Source organism: Felis catus, chromosome A1, assembly GCF_018350175.1.
Source record: "Felis catus isolate Fca126 chromosome A1, F.catus_Fca126_mat1.0, whole genome shotgun sequence".
Classification (NCBI taxonomy): domain Eukaryota; kingdom Metazoa; phylum Chordata; class Mammalia; order Carnivora; family Felidae; genus Felis; species Felis catus.
The window spans coordinates 31,712,817-31,732,920 of NC_058368.1; the positions used below are offsets into that span (position 1 = coordinate 31,712,817).

At 34.7% G+C, this 20,104-nt stretch overlaps 1 long non-coding RNA gene across 1 annotated transcript in view; it reads left to right on the forward strand.

Moving 5' to 3' along the window:
• The window catches only part of LOC123384341, a 50,555-nt gene continuing 30,451 nt past the window's right edge, over positions 1-20,104 (forward strand). The window contains exon 1 of the long non-coding RNA XR_006595290.1: positions 1-795. This is a non-coding gene — a long non-coding RNA (uncharacterized LOC123384341). The remainder of the gene's footprint in view (positions 796-20,104) is intronic.

Below are 20,104 nucleotides of genomic sequence, written 5' to 3' on the forward strand. Positions count from 1 at the left end.
AAAAAGAGAAAAAGAAAAAAAATTTGAATAGATGGACCCACGAACAGACTGAAATATGACAGAAATTACTTCGTTTTCCCCTAGATGTCAGACTATGAAGCGCTTGATAGTCCATAAACTAAGCAAGAGGAGAGACTCATGTTCCTGAAGAGCGCGACTGGCCCAGTTACACGGGGCTTAGTGTAATGGCATCACCCAGCTACGCAGTCTCTAGGATCGGAACTCTCTTCTCCCTGATCAGCAATCATGCACCCGTCCTTTGTCTTCACCTTATGTCCACTCCCTGCTTTTACATGGTCTGTGACCAAGCTCCAGGCAGCACCTTACTCTAGAGTTTTATCTCAGATATGGCTGTTTTTTCCGACCCCTTATTTCTGAGGAACTGCGGCGTTGACCCGTTCTGCCCCTCTGGGGAGGGTCTCACTGAGCAATGGCCAGGTGCTGGCCCCACCCAGGTACGTTCATGGGATCATGCTGCTGCCAACACCCAGAGACTGCAGCTGGATGCCAGGCCGCCCCAGAAAAAGTTCACATGATCCTGTAGCAGCGGCGTTTCAGGGATATGGAAAATCACAACACACATCTGGCACCAGGCTTCACCCCCAGCAACCTTGTTCCAACACCAGTGAATATGGTTGTTCTCCCGAGGTCCACTGGGGCCTTTGACTTTGGGTGATCCACACAGCCTTTACCAGGTGTCCTCCCAGCAGGGGTACCGCCTCCTCCGTGTGGCCTAAAGACCCTGGACTTCACTGTGCTTCTGGGGATTCGCCCTTCTCACCAGTGCTCCACCAGGTAACGAGCTGCGGAGTTTCAGACTCTGTGCTCCCCTGTTTATAGAGTCTTAATGGATTTTAAACCTTCTTTCTCCTTTTTCCCTTTTTAGTTCAGTCCCTGAACCTGTTTCCACTCTTCCACTTTCTCTCCAGCTGCTTTGAGGTGGGGCCTGCTTTTCCCATACTCTCCCCTCGTCTCCATCCTCTCTCCACATGCAAAAGTGGCTCCCTGCCCTCCACGGCTTCTCTCTCCCCCAGTTCACCTCACTGTGTCGCGTACCTGCTGAATTCTGTGGTTCAGGCTGTGCAGATTGTTGTGTTAATCCCCAGATCTGTTTTCTAGGTGTGCAGGATGGTTTAGTGTTGATATGGCTGTATTTCATGGACATGAAAAAACTTCCATGCTGTTCGGCCAGCTTGGCTACTCCCCAGACTTTTAAGAAAAATGAGTCTACCTTTCCTAATGCACAGTTTCTAAGTCTTCCCACCTTAATTTATTATTAATGTCGTTATTAACAACTATTTAGCCTTCCCTTTCTTTTAATATCCAGGTTAAGAATCACTTTGCCCAAACACGTTCTTTAAAGGCGACCTATTTTTGTCTTGTCCTTTTCATAGCTGTCATTCCCATTTTAATTCATGTAGGTGATACCATTTGCTCTCTGATTTCTAAACTTACTGTGTCTTTGGATTACTTACTGTAAATCTGTATTAAAGCCCCAGGTATTTACTGTTGTTTGTGGCAAAAATTCTGTTAATGTTACTGATGGTTTTGGTGATGAAATCCCATCAGTGTGTTAAACTGTGACCAAGAGTGTAAACAAGATGGATAGTATTCCATGCTTCTATAGTGTATACTATTGAGATAAGCAATGAGTTCTTGACACTCATTCTTTAGGATTTATTTATTAGGATGAGTGAGCCCTTGTTTGCCTTTCACAGGAGTAGAAAGAATGAGAGAAGGAACTGGTTGTGGAAAGTTTGACTTGCTACAGATAGTTATTGGCTGAATTAGACAAGTATTGGTAAAGAAGATACAGAGATGCAGGAATGTATTTTTCCTTCTTACAACATTTTTGCACATTTTTACATTTAAAAAAATTGAAAACATTTGGAACATTTGGGTGTATTTTGAGTGATGGCTATTGCTATGGATTGAGCAACAGATGGTCAGACTAGGATGAGGCATCTATATGCCAGAGGAGCTGGTTTGTGATAAGATCAAATTTCTAACTAAAAAAGAGGAAGTGAATAAAAATGCAGTCTAATAGCTATCTGCAGTCTAACAGGCCAAATCTTGAATTCTAGTTTTAAAAGTGACAGATTCCTGGGATGCCTTGGTGGCTCAGTTGGGTAAGCATCTGACTCTAGATTTCAGCTCAGGTCGTAATGTCTTGGTCCCTGAGTTGGAGCCTCGTGTTGGTGTATGAGGTGACAGTATGAAGCCTGCTGGCATTCTCTCTCTCCCTCTCTCTTTGCCTCTCCCCTGTGTTCTCTCTCTCTCTCTCTTTCTCTCTCTCTCTCTCTCAAAATAAATAAATGAACATTTTTTTTTAAATGAGAGATTCCAAAACAAAACATTTCACATAATGGAGATCTGGATACTTTAAGTTTTTCAAAAATGCCCAGATATTTTAACAAATCTCTATAGGTTGCTGGGTAATTTTATAGGTATTTTTTCTCTTTATCTCTTCTTTCCTCATCCCTTTCTTCCTGAGCTTGGTAATTCAGAACCAAAATGAATTAAGTAAATTTCCTGGTATTGTCCAAATTGCAACAGAGACCCTGGCTTCTCTAGAGATTTTATTTTAAGGAAGAAAATGAATACAAACGAGACACTGAGGTTATGTTTCATAGAAGGAACACAATTTAAATCAATATTGATAGTCTGTGTAGTGGCACTGGGTGCTTTAAATTCTACTTTCTATATCCTGTCTTTGCAAGTCTACTTTACTTTTAAGAAATGATTAGATCTAAGGCAGTCCTGTATCCATTTGGAGATAGATCTATATGTATCCTGAGGGCTGAACTGAGGTCTATAGAAATCATACCTTCAACCCAAGGTATGATGCCTTTTGTGACAGGTTCTTTGAAGTCTTTCTTCAATCTTTCTTTAAAGAGAAAGAAAAATAGTTCAAACACACTTTTTTTTTTATTCAGAGTTAAGTTTAAAGTTTACCTGATCATAAGATGGGGGGAGGAAGGAAAAAATTATTTTTTTTCCTAATGACATTGGTTTCTCTTTGAAGTCCAGCCTCTAGACAAGTCACATCAATATCAAAGAATCCATAAGCAGATTCAGAAAAGCTCAGATTGGAAATATCAGGATAAGTCAGTTTTCTGTCTCTGAGCTTATAGAACTTTACAAAATCCTGAAGGTTTTTAGTATTTTAATTAACAATAGGTGAATATTAATTTTTATATTAACATCTTTAAATAAATATTTTATGGATGAAAATATTTGGCTGAAAAAAAACAGATTACCGTATAAATTAAAGCCTTTGATCCTTTGCCTCTCCTATTTTTACTAAAGCCTGCTGAAGTGAGTCAAAGTCTTCCATTTTAAGAAATATAGAATCTCGATGCAGAAAACAGAGTTCTTTTAAGATTCTAATGACAAATTGTTCCATCATATCTTAGTATTAATCAGTTTATTTATTTGACAAATCAAAAATGAAAGTTCCAATACACATTATTTAAGGTTTGCAGCATTTTTTAGAAGGTATTACTAACCCCATTAGGTAAGAGAAAACCTATGTGCGTCAATTATTACAAAGAAAATTTCAAAGTCTTAGAGTTAATAACTGAAATTTGAACCAAAGATAGTTTAACTCCCATGCAATATGCTATTTCCAGAACACAATGACTTTCTCAAGCACATTTAGTTTTCTCTCCATATGTATTATTCCAGTTTCCCCAACCCATCTTACTGACATTTTTCCATATTGATGTGATATAGCAAAAAACTTTAAAGTTGGATTAAAAATAAAAAGTTAGAGTGTTGGCACGAAGTAGTTCGAGAATGGTGAAATCAAGATGTGTGAATGTCTGTACCTCAATAAAAGCAATGACAACACTGGCAAAAATAGTGAAAATTAACATTTCCAAAACTCACTTATTTAACCAAAAGTTTGCAACAATTCTTGGACAATCTATCCAAGAAAAAACAGTTAAATTAGGGTAAGAATTTAAGTGCTATGGAATTCATGTTCTCCCTACTGCCATCTCCCCTGCTCCCCAGGGACTCTGTGGCAGCCTCATAAAACCTGCAGCCTGAGAAACGTGATACCTATTAAAACCAGCAGCCTGGCAACCCCTAAATGGACAGAATGTTTTGGAGCTTCCCCAAAAGCCTAATCCTCTAAATTTGTCACTATTTGATGTGTCTGGCAATCCCCTGGAAAAGTCCCATTCATAAGGTTTTTCATTCTTTGAGGTGAAGTGAAGAAAATCTATCCCCAGGGCATTTGTAAGAAAAACAATCGGTAGAAATTGCTTAACACTGCAGTGTGTGCCTGACACTGCACAACCAGTAGGGACAAGCATTTAACCATCTCCTGGTCAAAATCATAAAAGGAAAATCTTGGAAATGAAATATCCATAGAAGGCTTTGAAAAGTTCCAGTTCAATCCAAGGATATATAAGGCCATGTACAAGTGCAAGGCTGTTCATATTCTCGGGCAAGACTGGAGGATGCCAGAGCTGCTTACCACTGACTCGTGCAAGCAGAAAGTCATGGCTAAGGCAGGGTTGTAAACTGCCTGCCTGAGCATTGAAAATATGCTCCAACACACACACAGAACCCCTCAGCACACAGTGGGAGACTTACTGGTTCCAGGAATGTAAAAGAAACTGTCCAATCATTAGTGGACAAGTAAGCTAACTGAGCAGGGACTGTAGTGGTCACCCTAAAACAAGAACACACTGTATAAAATGAGTCTGCAAAAGGCAATAAACAAACACATAAAATTACCAAATGGGAAAAACAGCTAACCTTGGATAGGGTAAAATGTGATCTCCAGAACTGTCAGATTATTTTGTTTAAAATGTCCAGTGTTTAACAGAAAAAAAAAATTATGAGAACTTAAAAGAAATAGGAAAGTATGATGGTCCAGAAAAAAAAAAAAGTGCAGTCAATAGAAACTGACATTGAGGAAACTCGGATGTTGGATTTGCTAGACAAATATTTGAAATCAGTACTATAAGTGTGTTCAAATAATTAAAGGAAACCATATCTAAATAATTACATTAGGTAGAATACTATGGCATGATAAATAGAGAATATCTATAGAGATAAAAATCTTATGAAATAGATATTCTGGAGTTGAAAAGTAGATTTGAAATGACAGAAAAACATTTAGAATACTTGAAGATAGTTTAATTTTTGTTACTCAGTCTGAAAACCTGCATAACAAAAGCGTAAGAATCCACATAAAAGAAAAAAACAGAAAAAAGAAAAAAGCACATAACCCTCAAGAAAAGTGAAGCATGACTAAATGTATGTACATCATAATGGGAGCTTCAGAAGGAAGAGAGACAAAAATGTGGACAGAATATTTAAAGAAATAGTGGCCCAAAACTTCTTAAATTTAATGGAAACCATTAATCTACACATCCAAGAAGCTCAATAAACTTCAAGTAAAAAACTCAAAGAGATCCATAACTACCCACATCATAAACTCTCAACAGCCAAAAACAAAGACAGAATCTTAAAGGCAGCAAGTGGTAAACAATTTATCAAAAGATATCTCCAGTAAGAATATACACTGACTTATCATCAGAAATTACAAAAGCCAGAGGCAGTGCGATAACTATTCAAAGTGCTGAAATAAAAGGACTATCAACCAAAATGTTTGTATAGAGCAAAACTATCTTTCAAACAGGAAGGGTAAATTAAGACATTTAAGATAAATTAAAAAACAAAACAAAACAAACAGTGAATGGTTGGAAAAAAGAACTAACCATGGAAACAGTAATGAAAATAAAGCATGAGTTGCTGTACCAATATCAGGGAAAGTAGACTTTAATACAAAAAATTGTTACTAGAGCTAAAGAAGGACAGTTTATAGTAATAAAAATCAATCCATCCTGAAAATATAATAATTATAAAGATATATTCACTTATCAATACAGCCCCTAAATTCACGAATCAAAACCTGACAGAATTGAAATGAGAAAGATATCATTCAACAATAATAGTTGAAGAATTCAATACACCTCTTCCAATAATGGAAAAATAACTAGACAAAAGATAAATAAGGAAAGAGAAGGCTTGAACAACACTATCAACTAACTTGACATGATAGGTGTCTGTAATGCATCAATTAACAACAGAATACACATTCATCTCAAGAGTACATGAAACATTCTCCAGAATAGACCATATGTTAGGCCATACAACAAGCCCAAATAATTATACAAAGATTGAAATTATACAAAATATGTTCTCTGGCAAAAACATAATTAGGTAGGAAATCTGTAAGAAAAAGAAATTCAGGAAACTCATAAATATGTGGACATTAAACAACACACCCCCTAACTAATTAATGTTTTCCAGGGACTAGTTGTGGTAGGAATAGGGAATGACTGCTGATGGGTATGGGATTTCTTTTTTGGTTGATGAAAGTGTTTTAAAGTTAGGTACTGATGATGAATTCACAACTCTGTGAATATTCTAAAAACAGTGAATTGTACAAATCAAAGGGGTGTATTTTATGGTATATAAACTGTATCTCAATAAGAAAGAAAGAAAGAAAGAAAGAAAGAAAGAAAGAAAGAAAGAAAGAAAGAAAGAAAGAAAGAAAAGAAAGAAAAGAAAGAAAAAGAAAGGAAAGAAAGAGAAAGAGAAAAGAAAGAAAGAAAAAGAAAAAGAAAGAAAGAGAAAGATAGAGGTAGATGATAGACTAACATTTATGAACTTCAGAATTCTGAAACTCAACCTGTCTGAAATTCAGTTTCCTTTGCTGTAAAGTGGAAACATTAATGTCTTCTGTTAACTCAGAGGCTTAAGTGTCATTATAGTTAAAAATTTATGCACATATGCTTTGCAAATTGTGATACCTACCTACAAAAAGTTTAAGCTATTATTATATTTGACCAACATACCATAAAAATAGTCTTGTGTTCTCACTTACATGTTTAAATTTCTTGTGGGATGAATTTATTCCTGAACCTTTTATTTATCTTGGAAAAACATAAATTTCTATAGATTTTCATGAAATTGAAAGTAATATTTGTGTCAGGACTTTTGAGTTGATATCTTGATTAAGAGATATGTATTGAGTTTGTTTTAGATACTATGTAAGAACTGGACTACTTGGGGGATATAAATAATTATCAAGTTAGTTTTAGTTCAAATATAAAATATTACATGTATACATATATCTCTCCCTATATATTCATAGACACAGTATAGATAAATGAAGAGCACAAAATAAGTAACAAGCCATTCAAAAAGCTTACATAGCTTATCTATGTGAAAATTGTTACAAATGTGTAAGAGCTTTTTGGGGGAGGATTATATGCATAGACACTTTATGACTTCTTAAAATTTTTAATTTTCCATCCATTTGATTGACCAAACAGTAAAAAGTTAAAACAGTACTGATAATTATCCTGAGCATTGGGGAATCACAAACTCTATTGGTAAGCATATGGTTTTGTACTACTACTTTGAAAAGACAATTTTGCTTTATCTATTAAATTGCCAACATATGCCCTATGATGCTGCAAGTCCCAGGAAATAGGATATATGTTCTTTATATATCCTAATGAAACTTTTCATAGTAACATAAAATTACTTGTACAAAAAATTTTATAACAACATTGTTTATAAGAATGAAATATGAATAGACTACCTCCAAAGTTTCAAATATTGGATTCAAATTGGTAGTATGGGAAATAGACATAACTGAGAACTCCTAATTCTCAGACTTTTAAAAGAGGAAACTTTTTGGGGATGATGGTGGTGCTGTAAAAGAGTATAAGGGAGCAGCACCTTGGTGAGAATTTGCAAAATTTAATGTCTCCCAAGATGTAGCTGGATTTATGTGTCCGATAGTTAATTATTCCTTCTGCATTCAGGCTCTGCTGTATTGACTATCTTCAAGTCTCTTCAGCTCTCATTAGGGAGTAGTGGGGGCTTGAATGGTAATGGGCAGGTAGAATGTTGATGTATGGGGGTAGATCTCAGGAGTTTATCTCAACAGAAGTTTGTGGATCAGCAACTGACCTCTATTTTAGTACTTCTCATCTTTCTTCACTGATTTTCAGAGGGTCCCAATTACTTACTGCTTCATCTCAAAGTTAATTCAATTAGAGTGTTGAATTTGGGGCACCTGGGTGTCTCAGTTCGGTTAAGCATCTCTTGATTTCCCCTCAGGCCATCATCTCAGGGTTTGTGAGATCCAGCCCAGCATTGGGCTTTGCACTGTCAGTGCTGAGCCTGCTTGGGATTTTCTCTCTCTGCCCCTCCCCAGCTCATGCTCACATATTCTCTCTCTCAAGATAAATATATTTTTTTTAAAGAAGTGTTGAATTAGGTCTTAAGTAAGGTTCGTTTATTTCTAAAGTCCACTTATCAGAAGAATGGGCTCTTTTTTTATTCATTCAACTAATTTACTGTGATCTCAAAGGCCTGACACTTTTCTTGAAAATATAGGTTTAAATAGTATAAATTTCTCCAATGTAGTAACTCAAAACTGTACTTCTTGAATGTATTTTGTTTGAGCTTGATAACCATCTTTCAAAAGACATCTCTCTCATACAGGGATGCAGACTTCTGAGGTGTGTTACTTATGATAATTATTCTGTAACTCTTTCTTAATTGTTTATTTGAATTATATTTAAATACAGAGGCTCTGAACAATGCTCATGCTTCTGAGGGATACAACACTTACACAGTCTGAACACAGTTCAGGCTATGCCTTTGGATATTCTTTAAATTATTCTATAAAATGTAGACTTTTTAAAATGTGAAAATAAAAGAGAAATTAGACTATTTTCTTACCAAAGAATGTGTGTGTGTGTGTGTGTGTGTGCATGTGTGTGTATAATTTATTTTCTCAAATTCAAATATATAAAGAGCTATTGAAGAACAGGCCTTAGATATTTGTTTTGTCTGACTTCTTGGAGTCTTTTTATGTGAGGTCATTTTGAAATAATACAATCTTCAACCTCATTTGCTCTCCCCAACTTGTCTCATAAATACTAACTATATAATTCTGCTTTTGCCATACCATGTCTGCATAGATGTGACATTCCTTAATCTCTTTGTCCCACAGTGAATTTTGGAGATTAAAGAAATAAATGGGATGCAGTTTAGAGATTATTTTATTGTGATTGTATGCACACCCTAGTACTCTCTATGAAAGCAGAAGAGTGTATTTTTAAGCATTCTTTGAGCTACCTGTCAAAGTTAATTTGTGTCAATTATACTGCTATTGATATACACTTTCAAGGTGGAGAATCATACAGCACATTTTAGTTTTTCAGGACTTAGTTTTCTTCAGGAAAAGTATTTTTTTTCCTAGCTTATTTGCTTTTTAACTACTGAAAGTTGTCATACCCTTGATCCATACACCATATGAATACAAATGCAGATTTTAACATATAATTACTTCCCTGTACCTTGTCTTTGTAGCCTCTTTGTATCCTGAGGATATAGTGCTCAAACGAGTTTTTTTCCTCTGCATAACATCACTAATTCTGAAAAGAGGCAGAATTTCTGAGAAGGGTAAGATATCATTCTCTGCGAAGAACACTTGATAAGAACTCCTCACGTTTGAGATTGGGAAAAGAAAAAGCATTATTTTTGGTCTGAAATATCACCCATTCACAACGTGTCAAAAGAGACCACTGCTGTCTGCATTAGTCAATTTTTTGGAGCCATCTGCCCTCACTGTGGGATATAGTAGAGCCAGAATGAGCACTGCGGGTACCTGAGAAAATGCCAGAAGTGGTCTCAGTCAAGATAATTCATTGGCTGGTAGAGAAAGAATTCCCTGGCTTTAAGGAGATAGAGATTGAAAAGTAAGAAAAAGTTGCCCTTTAAAAGAATGTAGTGTATCCCAGAGTTCTTGCTCTTGTCTTTTGGCCCATACAATTTGCATCTCTCTCTCTCTCTTCAAAGTGTCAATAACACTGTGGAAAGAATAAAACATACTATTTGGTGGAAAGAACAAACTATCCTGCTGCAAACGAACACCCTATGTATCTCTGACTAAATTGACTACATAATAAGAGCAAAGCAAATGGTGAGGAAAAGCACATTATATCTCTTTTAGGCTCGTTGCCTGATTTTACTGACTACAATATGTTTCCTTTTAATCTTTCAGTATATGTATTTATTTTTAGAATTCTCAAAGAAACATTTATGTCAACTAATTAAAAATTTTATTAGCAGTAAAATCTCTAATATATTGGTTTCTTGACAAGTAGATAGCCCCAACTAAGTCCTACGTTTTAGTTTCAAAACATTCCTGAAAGGGAATTTATGTTAACATATTTAAGCAGTTTTCCCCTGTAATTAATTATTCCAGGTTATTTAATAGCTTAGAGGGGTATCTTGTTTCATTAATTTACATTAAATTAGTTTAACAAGTAGTATGTCAATCTGAGCCATACGCATTATTACTATCTTGATATTACAGAAGTAGATAGACCATTTCTGAGTTCAGTGAAATATAGTACATTATATTGGATATTAGGTAGGTTTGTTAAGTGATTTACTCCCTTCCTAACAACTTTTAGAAATAAGAATTTTATTGTTTGTTTTGTTTTTGTTTTTGTTATTATTTGCTATATGTCTGTAGAGCATTGGGAACTAAAGGGATACATTAAATACAAAACACTATTCTCTAGATCTTCCTGCCTTATTACTGCATGTGAATAGTCTAAATAATATATTGAAAATGTTATAAAAGATTGCAAAAAATAAATATTAGAGTATGGGTTATATTTTCTACATAAGGAAGGGGAGATCACTCCTAGCAAAGAAAATATGAGATGATCTTGGTTAATGGGCAATTGCTCTGAACTTTAATAAAATAGTGTACGTTTAATGTTAGATATGTAGTTTGTCATAGTTTTTTTGTGATAAATTACTGGAGGTATTTGCTGTTAGTTAAAGGGTTATAAAAATTAACAGATATTTGATTTTTTCAAATCTTTGTATAAATGCATTTAATTTAGGGGCGCCTGGGTAGCTCAGTCGAGCCCTGCATCAGACTCTGTGCTGACAGTTCAGAGCCTGGAGCCTACTTTGGATTCTGCGTCTCCCTCTCTCTCTGCCCCTCCCCTGCTCATGCTCTGTCTCTCTCTGTCTCAAAAATAAATTAAAAAAAATTTGTTTAAATGCATTTAATTTACATGTTTGTATTGTATATTCTATATTATACATCATACATCATATAACATATAGTATGTGTGAGTGTCTTGTATGGATTACCTATTATTGAAAATATAATTTGCAAAGAATTCTTATTACTTTATTTATCCTGGTTGATAGATATTGGTTGGAAAAATATGTAATCTAAAGAGGACATTTCAATGTGCCTCACTATTGAAATTATTTCGCTGGATTTTGTACCAAGAATAAGCCAAGTCTGAATGATCTATTCAATTGTATCAGGTTCATCAATTTCATAAAATTTGCTCTATTTCTATTGTTGGCAATTGCTATTTACTCCTAAACTCACAAAAATTAAAAGACAATCTTTCTCATTTACTCCTATAATTAATATAACTGGCAAGATGTTAGCTCCAAGGAATGAATATTATTTCCTTACATACATCCTACCTGGGCCTGGCAGATACCTTTTTTTTAAAATCAAATTTGATATGGAGAAAACATCTTTTATCAAAACAATAGTAAAGATGATAGTTGGTTATAAGTACCTGAGTGTATTCAACAATGTTTCTCCAAATTCATGTCTTACTCTGAACTTCAGAACGTGACCTTATTTGTAAATAGGGTCTTTGCAGATATAATGAAAGTGAGGTTTAGTCTGGGCCCTAAATCCAATGTCAGTGCTCTCATAACAAAGAAAAGGACACACAGAAACAAAGACTATATGGAGGCAAAGATTATAAAGTGATGCAGCCACAAAAGGAAAATTGCTGGGGGCCTGTAAGAAGCTAGGCAGAGGCAAGGAAGTATTCTTCCAGGAAGGATTCTTCCCTAGAGCCTTCATGGGGAGCACAGCTGTTCCAATACCTGGATTTCAGACCTCCAGCCTCCAGAAGTGTGAGAGAACAAATTTCACTTGTTGTAAACCACCAAAATGTGGTAATTTGATATAGCAGCCCGAGGAAACTGACAGTGACCTATTAGGTATACTTGGCATTGTATGGTTTTTGATGTCTTGGTACCTGAATCTAATCATCTTTTGTGGATGAACTATATATTTTCATCCACTGCTCCCCCCGTGTGCCCAGTCTTCACAAGAACAGGGTTCCAGCAGTCTCCTTGTTTTCACTGAGCTTTCCTGTCTGTGTGACCAATCTCCTTAACTATAATACATCCTAAGAAGGAATAGAAAGTCATAAACCCATCTCTTGATTTCACATTGCTTTCCAGATAATATTTCTTCTCTCCTCTCCTTTAATATAAAATTTTGTCTATATCTACTATCTGCTTTGCTTCTTCCCATTTTTCCTTGAGCAACTAGTGGCTAAAATAGGTAAGTTTGTCCATAACATTCTACTAAAACAATCTTTTGTCAGGGTAATTACCACATTTGTCAAACCCACTAGTAAATTCTCAGTACTTACCTTTTGTCCTCTCAACACCAGTTAAGCATTTGAATGCTACTTTGAACACATTTTTCACTTTGTTTTGAGGAGTCATATTCTCCATGTTCCTTTTACTTGACTATCATTCTCACTCTCCTGAACTCTCATTTTCTTGACCTTTAAATAATCAAGCTTCAGTCCTTGTACCTTTTTTCGTCATTATTCTTTTCTTTTCATTGTATTTCCATTCAGTGTCAAGACTTTTAAATATCCTCTGTGGGTAATATTTCTGAAATGGAAATATCTAGCCTAAATTTGGAACTGACTATAAATGAATAACCAAATAAGCAAAATGAATTTGGGGGTTAAATTCCATTTAAAACATTGTAGTATTGAGACTATAAATTCAGGTTCCTAACTAAGTACATAATTCATTAAATTCTTACACTTATTAATGGAGACTGATGTGAAGAAAAGACATGGAAGAGAGTTCTGGGATTCCATAGGACTTGGGGAATTTATTTCATTATAGCAGACTGCTGAATTCTTTTCTTTCTACTCAATGAGGGAGCCTTAATTTTTTTTTTCAGGTTTATAATGCAAACTGTTATAGGAACACATTTACCAATATTCTGGAATGTAGGCATGACAAGTGTCTATGAAGGCCAATGAAATATAGCTAACCTCTGTATTACAGAAAGAATGAGTCCTTTGTCTTTTTTTCCTCATTTCTGCTTTTTTTGAATATCGATAAAGTGCCTGAAGTATCAGCATCCATCTTAGCTGAGCAGGTGGCCAGGAGGATGAAGGTCATGGATGGCTCACCAAAAAGAAAAAGAGGGAAGTAGTGTCTGAAGATAACCTATGGAGTCACCATGCCAGCCTTGAACTACTTTCCTGTCTGGCATGTTTATATTACTGTCTCTAAGTCTCTATTACTCTAATCCAAACCTAATCTTAGCTGGCACTTTACTTTGTGTTTGCAAGTAAAGTGCTTAAGTTAAAAAAAAAAAAACACTAAAAATTCAATTTGGCTAAATAAAGGATTTGAGGCTTTGGGAGATTATAGACCAAAAATCTGGGAAGCTTTAACAATCTGCGATAAAACATTCTACAGATAACTTTCTATACCTTGGAATCTTGCCCTATACCTATGGTTAAGAGCAATAATTGAAGAAATAATGAAATTTGGTGTAGGTTTGCACTTCTTTATCAGTAAAAATCTATGAGTTAGATAAAATCAGACTGAAGCCAGAAGGTTTTCAATACAGATGGATAAACTAAGAGAATCCTACTTATAGCATACAAAATAAGTTGACTGAATATTGTGTATTTTGGAATTTTAAAGGCTGTAAAAGTTATTGGTTTCTTAAATTAAGAGTGTTGTTCTGGGCGGAGGTACAATCACAGCTTTGGAAGATACAATGACATCCAATCATATAAAGGTCATAAGTCTTTGGCCAATGAAAGTGGTAGCTGTGTTAGCTTTGCATTCAAACCTATTGTTTTAAAGGTCTTAATGTAGCTACACTTTTTTTGGAGACTAGATGGATAAGCAAAATATACAAGGAAATAATACAAAATAATGATGTTCAAGATTAAAACCTGCGAGCCTGTAGAGAGAATATGTTTTATGCTTCTGCACACTGAGAGCTTTTGGAGCACATTTTACTGAAACTTAGGGCCTGGGCTTCCTGGAACTTTATGACTCATTAGCAAATGGGAACCCCAGAGAGATTTCCTTAGAGAAAGATTTCAAGAAGTGATAAGACTTGGGACTATGAGACACTATAGATTACAGAGCAGGACATACTTGTCTATCTTTCTTTAGGAAAAATTTGCTTATAATCCAAAGATTTACAATAATAGCTCTGAGTTTTCCCTATTTGTGTTTCCAGGAAGATTCTCAGTTAGGGAGAGAGAACAATTGACCCTTTCTTTTATGTAAACACCTAGATTCATTTTATTGGTGTTCCTTGCCTACAATAAAACCCACACAGGGAAAGTGATAGCTGTTTTTCATTGCCTCAGGGTAAGAATTTGGGCACAGAAGAACCACATACTTATTACTTATATTAAAGCAAATAATAATTGATTCTGCACCCAAAACCTTGTGTGTACATTTATGATATTATCAATAAATACAGATACTAAAAATGTAAAACAAATATTTTGCAAAAGGGTTGAATGCCAGATTTTCCTGTGGAACTTCTAAACAGCAAACAGACTAGACATTGGTTGGATTTTTGATGAAATTTTCATGTCAGAGAAACCCCAGCCTCGCCTAAAATAGACCAAGACTATTCAATGCTTAACAGAGCACAAGATCTCTTTCCTCTTATTACTAAGAAGTTTGCTGCTAAAGCTGTGAAGCCCTCATGTAGCCTTTACACTCCAAAACCCAACCCAGATAAGGCACAGAGAATAAAGGGCAAGTAGGTCCTTCTCAGCAAATAGAAGGAAAGACTGAAAAGAAGTAGGGAAGATCAATGAAATGAAAGATAAAAATCATATGATTATCTCAATAAATGCGGAAAAAAGCATTTGGCAAAACTCAACATCCATTCATGATAAAAATTCTCAATAAACTAGGTGTAGAGGGAACATATCTCAACATAATAAAAGGCATATATATCAAGCCCACTGCTGTTACTATACTCAACAGTAAAAAGCTGAAAACTTGTTTCTGTATAAACAGAAACAGTGCAGAGGCGTACAATCTTATCACTTCTCTTTAACACAATACTGGAAATTCAGGCCAGAAAAATCAAGGAAGGGGAAAAAAAACAAGGATTCAAATTGGAAAGAAAGAAGAAAAATTGTCTCTGTTTGCAGATGACATTATCTTATATACTGAAAACCCCAAAGACTGGGAAAAAAAAAATGCCTATTAGAACTAATTATTAAGTGAACTTAGGAAAATTTCAAGATACAAATCAACACACAAAAATAAGTTGCACTTCCAAATGCTAATAACAAACTTTCTTAAAAAAAAAAAAACAACTAAGAAAACAGTGCTATTTACAATATCATTTAAAATAATTAAATACTTAGGAATTAATTTAACCAATAAGGTATTGGCCTAAAAACAGACACATAGGGGTGCCCGGTGGCTCAGTCGGTTTGAGCCCCCCATTGAGCTCTCTGCTGTCAATGTGAAGCCTGCTTCGGATCCTCTGTCCCTGTCTTTCTCTGCCCCTTCCTTGCTCACATACGCTCTCTGAAAAATAAACATTTAAAAACAAAATAAAACAAAAAACCAGACACATAGATCAGTAGAACATAACAGACAGCCCAGAAAAACACACATCTGTGGCCAACTAATTTTTTAGAAAGCCACCAAGAATGCAATTATCTTTTCAATAAATGGTGTTTGGAGAACTTCATATCCAATATTGGATTGCCATGGTTTGCATATTCATGTAAATTAGCATGAACTGAATATTCAATAGAGTACCACTGGATCATGCAAAAGAGTGAAATTGGACCCTTATCATTCATACATAAAAATCAACTCCAAATGGATTAGAGACTTTAAAATAAGATATGAATCTCTAAAACTTGTAGAAAACAAAAGTTCCTTGACATTGGCTTTGGTAATGGTTTTATGGATTTTACACCAAAAGCATAGGCAACAAAAGTGAAAACAAAAAAGCGGGGCTATGTCAAACTAAAAATGTCTTCACAGCAAAGGAAACAATCAACCAAATGAAAGGCGACTATAGAATGGAAGAAAATATTTGTGAACCACATAGCCAGTAAGGGGTTAATATCCAAAATATATAAGAAACGCTTACAATTGAGCAGCAAAAAGAACTAAATAACCAATTTTTAGAAAAAAAGAGAGGTCAGCTAAGCACCTATATATATTGAATTTGTCAATGGACAGGGCTCATGTGATTGACTTGAGCAGAGGCTACATCTTGTTAAATTTTAATAAACTTGATTTAGAACAAGTAAATGGGATCATGAGGGGAATTTTACTTATTTCCGGTTGATCTGTTATAGTTGCTTGGTTGAGAGAATTACGTATATTATTTAAATAATAAAGCAACATATTTTTCCCCTGATCCCAATATATTTTCTACGTGGTAGTCAAAATTATATTTTTAAAGTTAAATCTAATCTTGTCCTACCTCTGATTAATGCCATCAGTGTTATCTAATTGCATTTAGGATACACTTTATATTGTAAACAAAGTCTGTTCAGGATTTTGCATTTCATATAGGTCTGGCTACTGCTTCTCTTTAGCCTCATATCTTACCTCTACCTCCTTTGCACTATATACTGCAGCAGGTTAAATGTCTTTCAATTTCAAAACACACTACTGTATTTTTCTTGTGACCTGTTGCACATAATACTCTTTTCTTCTTGTTTGTTTGGCTAATTCATATACATTTTTCAACATCAGTTTAGATGTCATTTACTCTGGGTAGGTTTTTCTGACCCTAGAGTAAACATTATGCCGTTCTTTTCATCTACTGTTATAATTGCCTGTCCATTTTCACTCTAGATTGTAAACACTATAACTTATTTTCTCATTGTACTTGTTTCCATATGAATCATTGAGGATCAGAAAGGTTAAGGTAATTGATCTAGTTCACACAGATAATCAGTGGCAGAGTCTGGCCCTTTCATAGATCTTTTAATATATATATGTGTATATATATATATATATATATATATATATATATATATATATGTAACTTAAACTTTTCCTGATTTGTACACAATTTTTTCTTGTACTTCTGATAGCTAAATATACACTTCACGTGTTTTATAGTATATTTTATGGATACCTGTTTTTCACACTTGTGTTCTGATCATGGTTTTAAGTATATGGCCAAGAAATTTATCATTACATTAAAACAAAATGTCTTTATCTTTATAAAATACTATTTTTGGTGATAATTTTTATAAAAAATATGGAGCTTTTCTTCTATGAAATCATTTGCATTTTTCAAAATACATGGTAGCTAATTTTCCAAAAATGAATAATTATACATTCATTGAATCAGTTAAGAAAATTGAAGTCTAACATATATGACAGTCATTTAAAATATTTTTGATTTGGAAAAATCATAATTTTTAATAGCTCATTTAAATAGCTTTCATTGTGAATTCATTTTTCTTAATTTATTAAATGTATATAGTAACATTAACTTTATAATAATTATGTTACTTACTCCTCAAATTTTTCTTTGTCTTCTTTTTATACTTTTTGCAAATGTAATGTTTGGAATGTAATAAGTCCGCATATGATTCTATCTCTGGCATTTAATATCTGATGTTACTTATTGGCAAGTAATTTCATATATTAGAGCCTCAGTTTCCCCAAATGTAAACAAGTGATATAATGCTTAATTGAAAATTGGCTTTAATAGTTTATATATTTGTAAACTAAACACAAAAATGGGTTGTAGAAAACAATTATCCAATTAAAGCTTTCTATAAGAAAAAAAAAATAAAGGTACAGACTTCTATTTCCAAATATGACAGAGTAGCTTTTATTGGACTAATCCTCCTACTATGACAGTTGCAAATATTGGCAAACATATTTAAAAAAAATAATAGTTCTGAGGCCTTTGAAAATGACCAAAATCAGTCAGAAGCTGAACTAATTTAACCATGAACGACAAGCAAAACAACAACAGCAACAACAACAACAAAAAGCAACTCACTTCACTTGATAAAATAGTGACTTTGTTCCTGAGGAAACTCCCAAGTTTGAACAGTTCACTAAATCTGATTTTAACCATAAAAGGAAATCATATTGACCTAGTAATCAAAACGTAAGTCAGGGATGCGAAAGAAAGTATAAAGTGGGACTCCATGAAATGAGTGAGCCAGAGATGATGAAGGCCCCAAATCTTTCTATAACTCTTCCCAAATGCTTGGGTGAACACTGAAATGGTCATGAATGGGCAGGGCTCCAGACAGTACAGGGAGAGATGAGCAGAGCGGGGCTGCTATTTCAATTGCTGCTAAATCAGAGAAGACATTCAGTATCACCAAGTACAAGTGACTTCACAAAGAACTTAGGTTTACCATGAAAACAACAAAAGTTCTGCCTTTAAGATAAAGATCATCTTCAAGTACTAAGGGATTTGGCCAAGGACTAAAAGAAAAAAAAATGTAAGGACGCTTGGATGGCTCAGTCCGTTGAGCATCCGACTTTGGCTTATGTCATGATCGCATGGCTCATGGGTTCAAGCCCCATGTCGGGTTCTATGCTGACAGCTCGGAGCCTGGAGCCTGCTTCAGATTCTGTGTCCCCTCTTTCTCTGTGCCCGCTCGCGCACTCTGTCCCTCTCAAAAATAAACATTAAAAAAAAAGGAAAAATTTAATTTTAAAGTGATCTGCTAATATTTTAACTAGTTGCCTGAGAGAACCCTTAGTAGTATTAAGAGACAAATACAAAATGCATGATATGCAATGCCCAGAGCACAAGAAAAATTATTAGGCAGGCAAAAATATAAACCATAGTTATGAAAAATTATCAGGCCAAGAGGAAATATATATTGAAGAGTCTGTGAGAAGAAATAAAGATATAGTGTATGAAGTCATGATCAATTTCAAGAGAGATTTGAAAACTGCCAAAAAGAACCAAATGGAAATTGTAGAACTGAAAATACAATACCTGCAATTAAAAACATTTTATATGCATTAATAGCAGCCTGGACACGGCAGAAGAAACAATTAGTAATAACCTGAAAACAGATCAATGGGTGTTATCTGCATTAAAACAGAAAGATGAAAACAAATGATTCTACACTAAAGGTGGTAGAGTGTAACTTCACACTATTGAAATGAATACTTAATATAATGACTTTCAGCCAAAGAGTATAGTACCAGCAGGGCGTGAGAATGGTGAACAAGGTTAACATTATCAGCCACATGATAAGTACATATATATCACATGTATCTTTCATGTAATACAATGAGAGTGGCACTTCACTTTTGTGGTCTTTCTCCCAAAATTCATAACCCTAGTCTGAAAATAAGAAAACAACAGGCAACCCCAATTGGGGGATATAAAAATCTGACCACTCCTCTTAAAACTGTCTAAGGCATCAACAAGGAAAGCCTGGAAGCTCTCATAGTCTTAGAGAAGTCTAGGAGGCTGAAGACTTAACTATACTGTGATTCCTTGCATGGAATTCTGGAGGAGAAAAAAGACATTCATTTAAAAGTAAGAAAATCTAGGTAAAGTGTGGACTTTAACTGATAAGTCAATATTGAAAAGTGTACAAAAGTAAGATGTTAGCAATGGGGAAATGGGGTGAGGTGTACAGGAACACTCTGTGCTGCCTTTGTAGCTCTTCTGTAAATCTAAAAATATTCTGAAATAAGTTTATTTTAAAAAGTAAATGAGGAAAGGCAGTGCCCTGTGAGATAAAGCAGAGAGAGAATAGGGCACCAAAATACAAAAACAAAAACAAAAACCAAAACGAAAAAAGAAAAAGAAAAACACATAGGCCCATGCTGTCCAAACTGCTAAAAACACAAAAATAACAACAACAACAACAAAAAATCAAAGCAGCAAGGAAAAAGAACTGGATGTTTGGGGAAATAACTATAAGAGTTACTTAAT